General features: G+C 41.1%; 2 long non-coding RNA genes across 3 annotated transcripts; both read left to right on the plus strand.

The window, feature by feature from the left end:
• Positions 1-1,836: 1,836 nt before the first annotated feature.
• LOC123502452 lies at positions 1,837-6,108 on the plus strand. The gene is made up of 2 exons (XR_006674086.1): positions 1,837-2,039; positions 5,914-6,108. It is a non-coding gene; the product is annotated as an uncharacterized LOC123502452 (long non-coding RNA).
• A 1,343-nt stretch (positions 6,109-7,451) lies between these two features.
• On the plus strand, positions 7,452-8,790 carry LOC123502399. Of its 2 annotated transcripts, none has more exons than XR_006674012.1 (2): positions 7,452-8,288; positions 8,427-8,790. It is a non-coding gene; the product is annotated as an uncharacterized LOC123502399 (long non-coding RNA). The 2 variants fall into 2 exon arrangements; XR_006674013.1 differs by having other exon boundaries at positions 7,452-8,284.
• Positions 8,791-12,473: the final 3,683 nt, after the last annotated feature.

Consider the following 12,473-nt stretch of genomic DNA (forward strand, 5'->3'; position numbering starts at 1 on the left):
CTCTCTCTCTCTCTCTCTCTCTCTCTCTCTCTCTCTCTCTCTCTCTCTCTCTCTCTCTCTCTCTCTTCTAACGGTGTCACACAGTAATGGACATCGTATTTGTCATTAAATTAATTCATTTATTATTACACGTGTATATATATGTGTTGTATGTCTAAATATGGTAACGAGTGTGGCACCAAAGACGGGTGAGCTGACAGGATCACGCCACCCTACGTCACACGAGTCATGGAACTTTCCATAACCTATTTATTGCCATCGATAATTAATGGGTTGCATGTACATTATATTATATAAGTTATTTGCATACTTATCTCTTATGTAATGTATTTTAACATGTACTAATCTTATTCGTAGGTTAATTTTCCTTGCCTAATACATGTAATTAGATAGGGTTGCCATACGTCCAGATTTTTCCGGACATGTCCGGAATTCAGATAAAGAAATCTGCGTTATTCTAAGGGTACTACAATCTATTTCTCTACAATATTTACAAGACTTAAAATAGATAATATACAAGATGGTCAGCATGTAAATGGAGCACTATTCGTTTCACTTCACTAGCACTATTCACGCACTGCACTACACTGAGTGTCACGTCACAAAGAGTGTCAGAGGAGTTGGCAGTGTCTGTCTCCACTTATGTGCCATCAGTTTGACACTGTGTGTGTTCATCTCCTGGACGTGAGGCACCGCGGCCGTGAACAAGTTCCACATCCTGGAGACGCGTCCTGCGAAGGTGCGTTGATGCTGACACCCGTGGGATCGCGGCACCTCTACGGCGTCACCACCATTGAGCACCGTTCTCGTGCTCCGTGCGGTGACTCTTAGAGGATGACGCAGCCCTGCCAGATGTGGCACTCTTTGCACCTGTGCCTTATGGAACACTACGATCGCCGCCACGTCTCTGCGGTGTTCCAGTGAATCAAGGGACGCTCAGGCTCTGGGTGAGGTGGTAGTGCAGCATCTACTAGCCGTATGGCGCGGCGTTGGATGCTGTCCAGTCTCCTTCTGTGTGTGGCGGCACAGGACATCCAGGAGAGAGCTGCGTATTCAAGGTGGGGCCGCACCTGTGCCTTGTACAGCAGCAGTCTCCCTTCCTGTCGAGGAAACTGGCGATCCTTCTGAGAGCGGAGATCCTGTGAGAGGCTTTCTTGGCAATGGTTTTGACATGCCTGTCAAACCTCAGCCCTCGATCCACCTCCACTCCAAGTATCTTGACGTCATCTTGAGTGGGAGAGCAGCAGCGCCAAAAGACAACTTTCCTGCCATTGCTGCCATGGCGGCTGGGGACCGAGAGACAACCATTGCTTGTGTCTTCTCCGGCGCGAATGTCACTTGCCATCGAGCACCCCACTCCTTTATCACTCGTAGCTGCTGATTGATGGCCTCAGCAGCCCGCCCACTGTCCTGGCGTGGATAGGTATAGGAGAGGGTGCAGTCATCAGCATAGGCCATGACTCCTGGCAGTAGCTGGAGAAGATCATCCACGTAGATATTCCACAGGAGTGGGCCAAGAATTGAACCCTGTGGCACTGATGCCTCCACAGGCAGGGACTCAGATGTTTGCCCGTTGACAACCACCTTGAGGCTTCTGTCCTGCAGGTAATTTCCCAAGAGTCGTAGCAAGCCACCCTGGATGCCTTTAGCACGAAGCTTTTCTAGTAATCCGTTGTGCCATACTTTATCAAAAGCTCCTGCTATGTCCAAAGCAACCACTATAGTGTCCTTGCCGTCGTCGAGGGCGTCCTGCCAATGCCTGGTGAGAAGCATCATTAGGTCGGAGGTTGACCTTCCAGTCTCTCTCTCTCTCTCTCTCTCTCTCTCTCTCTCTTACCTGCGGCAGGCCACCAATGAATGTGGGGTCAGGATGGAAGGAGGTGGGGAGGACTGAGTTGTTTGTCCCCCCTCTTGGCACAGCTCTCTTAGTCTCTACCAGGCGGCCGTCAACCTTGTGTGGCCGAGCCTTCTGCACCGCGTCTACGTGCTTGGGACTGTCAAAGGTCACGAAGCCGAACCCTCGCGACCTGTAGTGTGTGGTGAGTGTGTCGGTTATGGGGTGGTGGTGGTGGTGGTGGTGGTGAGATAGAAATAGAAATAAAATGATGGATATATATATATATATATATATATATATATATATATATATATATATATATATATATATATATATAGAGAGAGAGAGAGAGAGAGAGAGAGAGAGAGAGAGAGAGAGAATTATCTATTATACTCAATTTCCCGTTAATGATACTTTTTTTTTTATCTTTATTCGTTGATTTACAGGCAGGGTTGACTTTGAGAGAGAGAGAGAGAGAGAGAGAGAGAGAGAGAGAGAGAGAGAGAGAGAGAGAGATTATCAATTTCCCGTTAATGATACTTTTTTTCATCTTCATTCGTTGATTTACAAGCAGGGTTGACTTGGAGAGAGAGAGAGAGAGAGAGAGAGAGAGAGAGAGAGAGAGAGAGAGAGATTTATTATCTATTATAATATATTTCCTTAAATTTCTGGGCACTCCACCCAGCAACTCTCTCTCTCTCTCTCTCTCTCTCTCTCTCTCTCTCTCTCTCTCTCTCTAGTAGTAGTAGTAGTAGTAGTAGTAGTAGTAGTAGTAGTAGTAGTAGTAATTACAATAATAATAATAATAATAATAATAATAATAATAATAATGATGATGATGATGATAATATGCAACATGTGAAATTATAATAACTATAATAACAATAGGTAATTAAAGCACTGTATTTACCTTGAGATCTGATCGGAAGCATAATAGCCGAGCCACCATATCCTTACAAGTCAGGAGACCGACTGGCCGGTTTTTTTTTTTTTTTTTTTTTTTTTTTTAGGTTTGTCAGCATCTGCTGACACGGGCTATGTAGAGTCCGTCAAGGTAGGGGCGGATAAGTACGAGGCTGTTAAAATAACAGTGGCGGTGGTGGGTACTTGGTGACAATGTGTGCGAGAAGGCACAAATTGTTACCAGCGTCCTCCCCAACTGGCCGGTGACGTTCAGAATCAAATACTTCTATGCACGCGGGATCAAGCGATGGACTCTCGTCCTTATGGACCGCTCGCACATACATGCACCATACTCCCACATTTTATATCTGAGCCCTCCATAAGGACGAGAATCCATCGCTTGTTGACGCGTACATCGTCCAGTCTGACAATGCGTACAGGTGTTAGACAAGTCCGGGATTCGGAAACTTCACCAGCCAGCCAGTTGGTTTCCTGACTTGAAAAGTTATTGGGAACTCGGCAGTCGTACTTCCGATCAGATCTCAAGTACAGACAGTACAGTGCTTCAATTACGTATAGTTATTATCATTATTAGAATTGCACGTGTTACATATTATTATTATTATTATTATTATTATTATTATTATTATTATTATTATTATTACTACTACTACTACTACTACTACTACTACTACTACTACTACTACTACTACTACTACTACTACTACTACTACTACGTCTAAAGTAGGCGCTCGCTGGACGCACGCTGGTCATCACGCAGGCACGCACACACACACACACACACACACACACACACACACACACACACACACACACACACACACACACTGTACTCTCATTTTTTTCAGGTTAATATTGTTGAGTGCCTTAACAAGCTGACTGGTCCATCTATCAACTGGAGACACACTCACAACCTTACCACCAGTTATCTCGTCTTCAATAACACTCAAATGTTCCCTCATTTCTATAGACGCTACACTGAACATCCTGGCTCTGTCATTTACTTCTACTAATCTAAACTGGGAATCTTCACACATCATCACATTAAAACAAAATAAACATTCCCTATGAAATGAGGCGTTTTCAGTATTCTCCGCCAGTTTTTCTCCTCCAACCCCCAGCTGGGTAACTCCTTCCATGCCAGCAGTATACGTAAGCTTTACATACATATATTGTCTTAGATAGGCTGGCTGTTTCTCTCACCAATTTCTCTTTTCTAACTGACTGCCCTCACCTTCATTCTCATCACCTGATTGTTGTGTCATTAGTGATTGTTGTTATTATAATAATAATAATAATTATTATTATTATTATTATTATTATTATTATTATTATTATTATTATTATTATTATTATTTTATTTATTGTATTACTACTACTATTACTACTACTACTATCATTATTATTTTATTTATTTATTTATTCAATATTATTTTAGTACTACTACTACTACTACTATTATATTATCACCATCATCATCATCATCATCATCGTATCATTATCATCATCACTACAATCACTTATTACTAGCAGTGTAATTATTCAAAGAAGCAGAGTTCACCAGCCCCACCCCTGCAGGTCATTAACCTGGTAACCTCCAAAGACCCTTGGTAATGTCAACAAAATGGTCTAACCGTGCACAAATCTCAAGGTAAAAATGTGTCCCAGTACTGAAGGGGTTAATTAAGAGGTAGTTTAATGGATCATCGGTCCTGCTTAACTGCCTGACTGGCTAATAATTGCACTAACTTCATCACCACTCTCGTTAATGGCCAGTCTTCACTATCTTAACCCCTTCGGCACCGGGACGTATTTTCATCTATAGTTTTAAGTGTGATTAGACGATTGCATTGACATTATGAAGGGTCTATGGAGGTCAGAGGTTTAATGGCCAGAGTCTTCACTATTTCAATCCCCACGTGAGTTTGTGAAGCTGTATAAAATCATCAAATAGTAACCAGATTGAGTACGGAAATGTGTAATGGTACTGAAAGGGTTAATCCCCACGTAAGTTTCTGAATCTGTATGAAATTGCCAAGTAGTAAGCATTTAGCATGAATATCGTAATGTCACGGTACTGAAAGGGTTAGCTATCCATTCACTCGTTTCAGGCACCACTAGTTAGCCTCCTAATTCCTTCACCTCCCTCCGTCTTATTCATTCTGCTAACTTATTACATTTCCGTCTTTACAACTCAATTCAACTCACGGTTCCTTAGAAAAGTCATCCGTTCATGGTACGTTTTTACTCTTCATATTTTTTTTTAATATTGATTCGTTGATTTGCACGCAGGGTTCACTTGGGGAGAGAGAGAGAGAGAGAGAGAGAGAGAGAGAGAGAGAGAGAGAGATTATCTATCATAATCAATTATCCGTTAATGATACGTTTTTTTTTTTTTTTTTTTTCGTTGATTTGCAGGCAGGGTTGACTTGGAGAGAGAGAGAGAGAGAGAGAGAGAGAGAGAGAGAGAGAGAGAGAGAGAGAGATTATTACCTATTATAATCAATTTCCCGTTAATGATACGTTTGTTTGTTTTTTTCTTTATTCGTTGATTTACAGGCAGGGTTCACATGGAGAGAGAGAGAGAGAGAGAGAGAGAGAGAGAGAGAGAGAGAATGATTATTACCTATTATAATCAATTTCCCATTAATGATACGTTTTTTTTTCTTTATTCGTTAATTTACAGGCAGGGTTCACTTAGAGAGAGAGAGAGAGAGAGAGAGAGAGAGAGAGAGATTATTATTACCTATTATAATCAATTTTCCGTTAATGATACGTTTTTTTTTTTTTATTCGTTGATTTACAGGCAGGGTTCACTTGGAGAGAGAGAGAGAGAGAGAGAGAGAGAGAGAGAGAGAGAGAGAGAGAGAGAGAGAGAGAGAATTATCTATCATAATCATTTACTGAGAAGGAAGCTTCAAAATGTTACAACAAAATAATAAAAAAAAATCCTGTATTATTATAAGTACTACACGGAAGGTAAGAATGATTGATAAAACAAATATATGCAATTGTGTGTGTTTAACGGTTGGTTTGGAAGGAGTTAATATTGAGCATGGCTAGTTCATATCCAGATGGTGGACCAGTCGTTAGATTCACCGGCAGCGTTTCATATGTTCGTTTGCGCTCAAATTGTTTTTCCTTATCGGCAGGTTGGGGGAAGGGGGACGAGAACGAAGCAGGGTCAATAGCTCAGAATGACAGCTATACCAGTTTAACTCCAGACATCACGCCCGCTACATCTCACCTCTCCAGTCACCACGCCACTACGCCACCACCGACCCCTCGAGTCTACGCAGCCCGGTGTCCGTCTGTGTCTTGTCGTCGGGCGTGACGTGCAGCAAAGGCGGTAACAGCAACGGGAAGTTTTATCTACGTGATGGAGGTTTTTCGTGCGGCGAGGTGACGTGCCGCTGCTGTGAGATTAGCGGACCACCCCACCCCTACAGCCACAGCACAGCACAGCCACAGCAGGTTGGAGGTTGGTGGTGTATGTAAATGAATAGTGTCGGTGTTGTGTGTGCGTTGACTTGCTGTGGTGATAGGAAGTTGTTAGTCAGTAAATTGAGGGTGGTTAGGAATGTTGACTGATAAAGGATAACAGGATATGTGTAGGATGTGCACTGTGTCTATTGGAAGGTTAACTATACGGTGTCTGTCTGCGTGACTATGTAGGATGTATTAGGAACTAACGGTACGTATGAGTGTTAAATTTACTTGGTTTAGTTGTCAATTAGGGGCGATGGTTCAGAATAGATTTTGGGTAATGACCGTGGCAATGAAGTGTTTTTGTGGTCATTGTAGTTGTGTAGGAAGAATTACGTTTAACCTCTTTCAGTACTGTGACGCATTTTCACCTTGAGGTGTGTGTACGATTAGATAATTCTATTGTTACAAAGCATGTATGGATGTCACAAGGTTAATGGCCTGTCTTCACTATTTTAATTCCTCGCGCTTGTATGAAATCACCAAATAGTGACAGAAGGAATATATGAAAACGCATCTTGGTGCTGAAGGGATTAAACGTGTCGCGTAACTATAGAACTCTAAGTTATATTTGAGGCTATAATGTTTCAGGTTAGTCATTGTGGTTCCCTCGTTATAGAATAGGTACCAGAATCGGCGAAAAGAATGAGTGGACAGGATTTCTTCACGTAACGAGGCTGGTGTTTCAAGGTACGTGCATTAGAGGCACGTGTTAGTATAACGGTAAGTGGGGATATAACCATGAAATTAGTTCTTGAAAGTGGTAGGCAGGCCTAAATCGTTAAGAGGTTCACGAGTGACGGTGGGGGTTTTTGTGAGTTTGTGAAGCTGTATAAAATCATCAAATAGTAACCAGAATGAGTACGGGAATGTGTAATGGTACTGAAAGGGTTAATCCCCACGTAAGTTTCTGAATCTGTATAAAATTGCCAAGTAGTAAGCATATAGCATGAATATCGTAATGTCACGGTACTGAAAGGGTTAGCTATCCATTCACTCGTTTCAGGCAGCACTAGTTAGCCTCCTAGAGAGAGAGAGAGAGAGAGAGAGAGAGAGAGAGAGAGAGAGATTATCTATCATCATTTACTAAGAAGGAAGCTTCAAAATGTTACAACAAAATAATAATAAAAAAATCCTGTATTATTATAAGTACTACATGTATTATTATAAGTACTACACGGAAGGTAAGAATGATTGATAAATATATGCAGTTGTGTGTGTTTAACGGTTGGTTTGGAAGGAGTTAATATTGAGTGTGGCTAGTTTATATCCAGATGGTGGACCAGTGGTTAGATTCACCGGCAGCGTTTCATATGTTCGTTTGCCCTCAAATTGTTTTTCCCTTATCGGCAGGTTGGGGATGGGGGAGAACGAGAACGAAGCAAGGTCATTAGCTCAATGGCAGCTAGATCAGTATAACTCCAGACATCACGCCACCACCGACCCCTCGAGTGTACGAGTGATTGGGAGGAATGAAAGTGAGCGTGAATGGAGGCAAGAGGAGGCAGAGTGGAAACTGAATGCAGTGTGATAAGAGACAGAAGGGATGAATAAGTGGAGTGTGTGACCGAGTTAGGGCACTATGAAGACGTGTAAGGAATGGTGGTGGTGGTGGAGAAACTAAGTTGAGACGAGTGAAAGGGTTTCAGCCAGTTTTAGGACGGACAGAGGAGGAAATGGTGTTAGTGAGTTAGGGCTTATTATGGATGAAATGAAGACGTGAAGGGAAAGTGTGGTGTTGAAAATGTGTAGAGACGAGTGAAAGGCAGTGAAGGTGTGTTTAGGGCAATGTTGCGTTAGATGTAGGGATAATTAGTAAACAAGGTATTGCTGTTTTGTTAATTTTGTCCATTACAGGAGTTGACTATCCGAAGGCCTGACTCGCAGCGGCAATGAGCCTCGTGTACCTTGCATTACCTACGCCACCGCCGCAAGATGAGGGAAGAAGAGCTGTTTGGTAACCATATTAGGGCCCATATCACCCCCCGAAGCTCATCATGGGTGTAACCACCTAGAACCTGGGTATCATGGTGACACGTAGGTAACTTTAAACCACTCGACAAATGGCATTGTTTTAAGGCTCACCACCTTATTCACTACGCCACCGCCTAGTGTGGCATGGTAACAGTGTGGCCTGGTACATGTGAAGGTAATCGGTTAATTTTTTTGTCCATTACAGGAGTTGGTGATCCAAAAGCCGCCCCACAGCCGCTACTGCTACTCGGAGGGTTTCTGCCTTGCATCGGGCCTTCACTGCCGGCCCGCTAACACGTGCCGCCGTCGCCGCTACTGACAGGGATTTCGCCTCGCTGCGGCCTGGCAAACACCTTCTACGTCGCCGCTATTGACACTGAGGGACTTCGCCTCGCAGCGGCCTGGCAAACACCTGCTACATCACCACTACCGCTGCCGCCGCCGTCCAGTGAGAGATTCATCTCTGACATCCTGCCATTCAACGCCTGCTGCCACCACCACCACCTCCTTATGGTTCTGTCACTGTACTGAAGCTGTTGTCATGATTGAATAATAAATTGTGAAGAAATCTTTATGGTTTTGGTGAATTTCCTTTCCTGGGAAATATTTGTGGGTGGTTTCAGTGAGTAGTAACCTCAGGCTGGCTTAGGTCACACTACCTGACCCAATATTGCCTCCATTAACCACTCACTCTAAACAATAAATAGCCAGAAAAAAAAAAAAAAAAACGCGATAATTTCACTTTTTTATCATAAGCAGACAAGACAAAATAAATTGAGAAAATATTCTGCAAGTGGGGAAAAAAAAAAAGCAAGATAAATAAAATGAAAAATGGTCCAAAATTATATATATAAAAAAAAAAAAAAAAACGGCAAAAAATGGTGATGGATTTTTAAATACTGCAGGCCAGAAAACAGCAAAAAATGGTCACTGGCAAAAACAAAACAAAACGGCCTAAAACTGCAAAAAATGGTCAAAAACTAAAACAAAACGCGCCCTAAAACTGCAAAAAATGGTCAAAAACTGGCAAAAACAAAACAAAACCAGGCTTAAACTGCAAAAAATGGTCAAAAACTGGCAAAAACAAAACAAAACAGGCCCTAAAACTGCAAAAAATGGTCAAAAACTGGCAAAAACCCAAAACGGGCCCTAAAAATGTACTTAAGTCGAAAATACTCGAAAGAGTCTCCGGAGATAAGGCAGATCCATATTGGAGTTAAAATTAAATGCAAGAGTCTCCCTAGAAGACTTTTATTCAACAATTCTTTACATTATTAGTCTACAAATATTTTTTACTAAAAAAAAAAAAAAAAAAAAAAACACATACAAAGAATACAGTGAAAAGTCTACACAAATTTTCAACTTAGTATAAAAACAGTGAGGAAAATCTATACAGAAAACTCTACACAAAGTATAAAAACAGTGAGCAAAATCTATACAGAAAACTCTACACAAATTTTCAACTTAATAAAAAAAATAAAAATGAACTTAGTATAAAAACAATGAGTAAATTCTATACAGTGAAAAAGTCCACAATAATTTTCAACTTAATATAAAACAAACATTTACAACAATTTACAATATAAAACAGACATTTACAACATAATATAAAACAAACATTTACAACAATTTACAATATAAAAGACATTTACAACAATTTACAACCTAACAAAAAAATCTGCACAAATTTTCAACAATTTTAAAACAATTTTCAACTTCACAAAATGTTTTCAAACAGTTCTTTCATGTTAACAAATATTCAAAGATAAAAATGTTTAGTTTTGAAGAGACAGTCTTACAAACAAACTGTTTCAACAATCAGAGAGAGAGGATAACGGAGAGAGAGAGAGAGAGAGAGAGAGAGAGAGAGAGAGAGAGAGAGAGAGAGAGAGAGAGAGAGAGAGAGAGAGAGAGAGAGAGAGAGAGAGAGAGAGAGAGAGAGAGAGAGAGAGAGAGAGAGAGAGAGAGAGAGAGAGAGAGAGAGAGAGAGAGAGAGAGAGAGAGAGAGAGAGAGAGAGAGAGAGAGAGAGAGAGAGAGAGAGAGAGAGAGAGAGAGAGAGAGAGAGAGAGAGAGAGAGAGAGAGAGAGAGAGAGAGAGAGAGAGAGAGAGAGAGAGAGAGAGAGAGAGAGAGAGAGAGAGAGAGAGAGAGAGAGAGAGAGAGAGAGAGAGAGAGAGAGAGAGAGAGAGAGAGAGAGAGAGAGAGAGAGAGAGAGAGAGAGAGAGAGAGAGAGAGAGAGAGAGAGAGAGAGAGAGAGAGAGAGAGAGAGAGAGAGAGAGAGAGAGAGAGAGAGAGAGAGAGAGAGAAAGAGAGAGAGAGAGAGAAAAACAAAACAAATAGTAATAATATACATGAAAACAATACATTTTTAAAACAACATACACACATTAATCTTGTGCCCTCCACACATCCTTGCTAATATCAATGAAATGGTCTAATGGTACAAAAATCTCAAGGTAAAAATTTGTCCTAGTACTGAAGGGGTTAAAATAGTGAAGACTGTGGTCATTAATCTTCTGACCACCATAGACCCTTGCTAATGTCAATGAAATGGTCTAATGGTACACAAATCTCAAGATAAAAATGTGTCCCAGTACTGAAGGGGTTAAAGACCATTCATAGAAGCAATCTGCAGACTAAGATACACTCTTGATACACTCCTGACACCCTGACACACCCTCACCTCACTCACAAACACCTAAAAACTTAACAAACCCTTTCAAAAACCACAAAAAAGTGATTAACCTGCACAAACACACCTACACAGCACACTCTAAGGGTAAGTTCACACTACAAGCAGAGCGGAGCAGAGTGGTTGCTAGCGGCAATAATTTTGACATAGTTTTGGACATATTTTTGTGGGTGGGCAGCCAGCGGCCCTCCACGACTCCACCCATGGCCAAGAAGGTGTCCACCAGTGTGAGCCTTTATTGGTGACCTCAAAATGACAACCACTGACTAGACTGTGCATAGTTCTGGTACAATTTGACACTGTATTAGTAGTCTGTTGAGAAAAGTTAATTAGGTGATATTCTGAATTTCTGGTCCTATACATAAAACAAAAACACACTTCTTTTTTTTCTACAGCTGTTCCATCCCTTGAGGAAAAACGAAAGGAAGAAGAGGAAAGAAAGAGAGAGAGAAAAAGAGAGAAGGAAGCAATATTCTGGTCCTATACATGAAAGGGAAACACATGCTCTTCTTTTTTTTTCTACAGCTGTTCCATCCCTTGAGGAAAAATGAAAGGAAAAAGAGGAAAGAAAGAAAGAGAGAGAGAGACAAGAAGAGAGGAGAAGGAAGTGATATTCTGGTTCTTTACATGAAAGGAAAACACAAACTTTTCTTTTTTCCACACCTGTTCCATCCCTTGAGGAAAAATGAAAGGAAAAAGAAGAAACATAAAAGAAAGAAGGAAGAGAGAAAAAGAAAGGAAAAGGAAGTGATACTCAGGAACTAAACATGAAAGGAAATCACAAATTCTTTTCTTCTTCCACACCTGTTCCATCCCTTGAGGAAAATTGAAAGGAAAAAGAGAAAACAAAAGAAAGGAGGAAGAGAGAGAGAAAGAAAGAAAAAACCACACTGTAAAGATCAATGAGCCACACACACACAAATTTGAAGGGATGACATATGAGGAGAGACTAAATGCTATGGATCCACCAACCATGGAGCAGAGAAGGGAGAGAGGGGATCTGATACAAGTTTATAAATTGATCAACGGAATGGATCAAGTGGATAAAGAGAAACTGATCCCGGGAGAAGAATATGACACTAGAAGCACAAGATCGCATAGCAAAAATTTGAGAAAGGGAAGATGTCTGAGAGATGTTAAAAAAATATAGTTTCCCACAAAGATGTGTTGAGACTTGGAACAGTTTGAGTGAAGAAGTGGTGTCAGCAACGAGTGTGCACAGTTTTAAAGAAAAATTGGATAGGTGTAGATATGGAGATGGGGCCACACCAGCATAAAGCCCAGGCCCAGTAAAACTGCAACTAGGTAAATACAACTAGGTAAATACACACACACACACACAACTTTACCAACAAAATTTCACGTTCCTTTATAAATTATCACATTTTTTGTCATCCTTCCAGATAAACACTGAGGAGTTTGACACTATTTATTTATTCATTATTATTATTATTTCTTTTTCATCATATTATTGCCAAACGACCTGCTCTGTGGCTAAGAGGACACCCAGAATTCTTGTGTAAGTCACCCTGCTCTGCTTACTGAGTGAACACCTAACCGG

The sequence above is a fragment of the Portunus trituberculatus genome, chromosome 11 (assembly GCF_017591435.1).
Source record: "Portunus trituberculatus isolate SZX2019 chromosome 11, ASM1759143v1, whole genome shotgun sequence".
NCBI lineage: Eukaryota > Metazoa > Arthropoda > Malacostraca > Decapoda > Portunidae > Portunus > Portunus trituberculatus.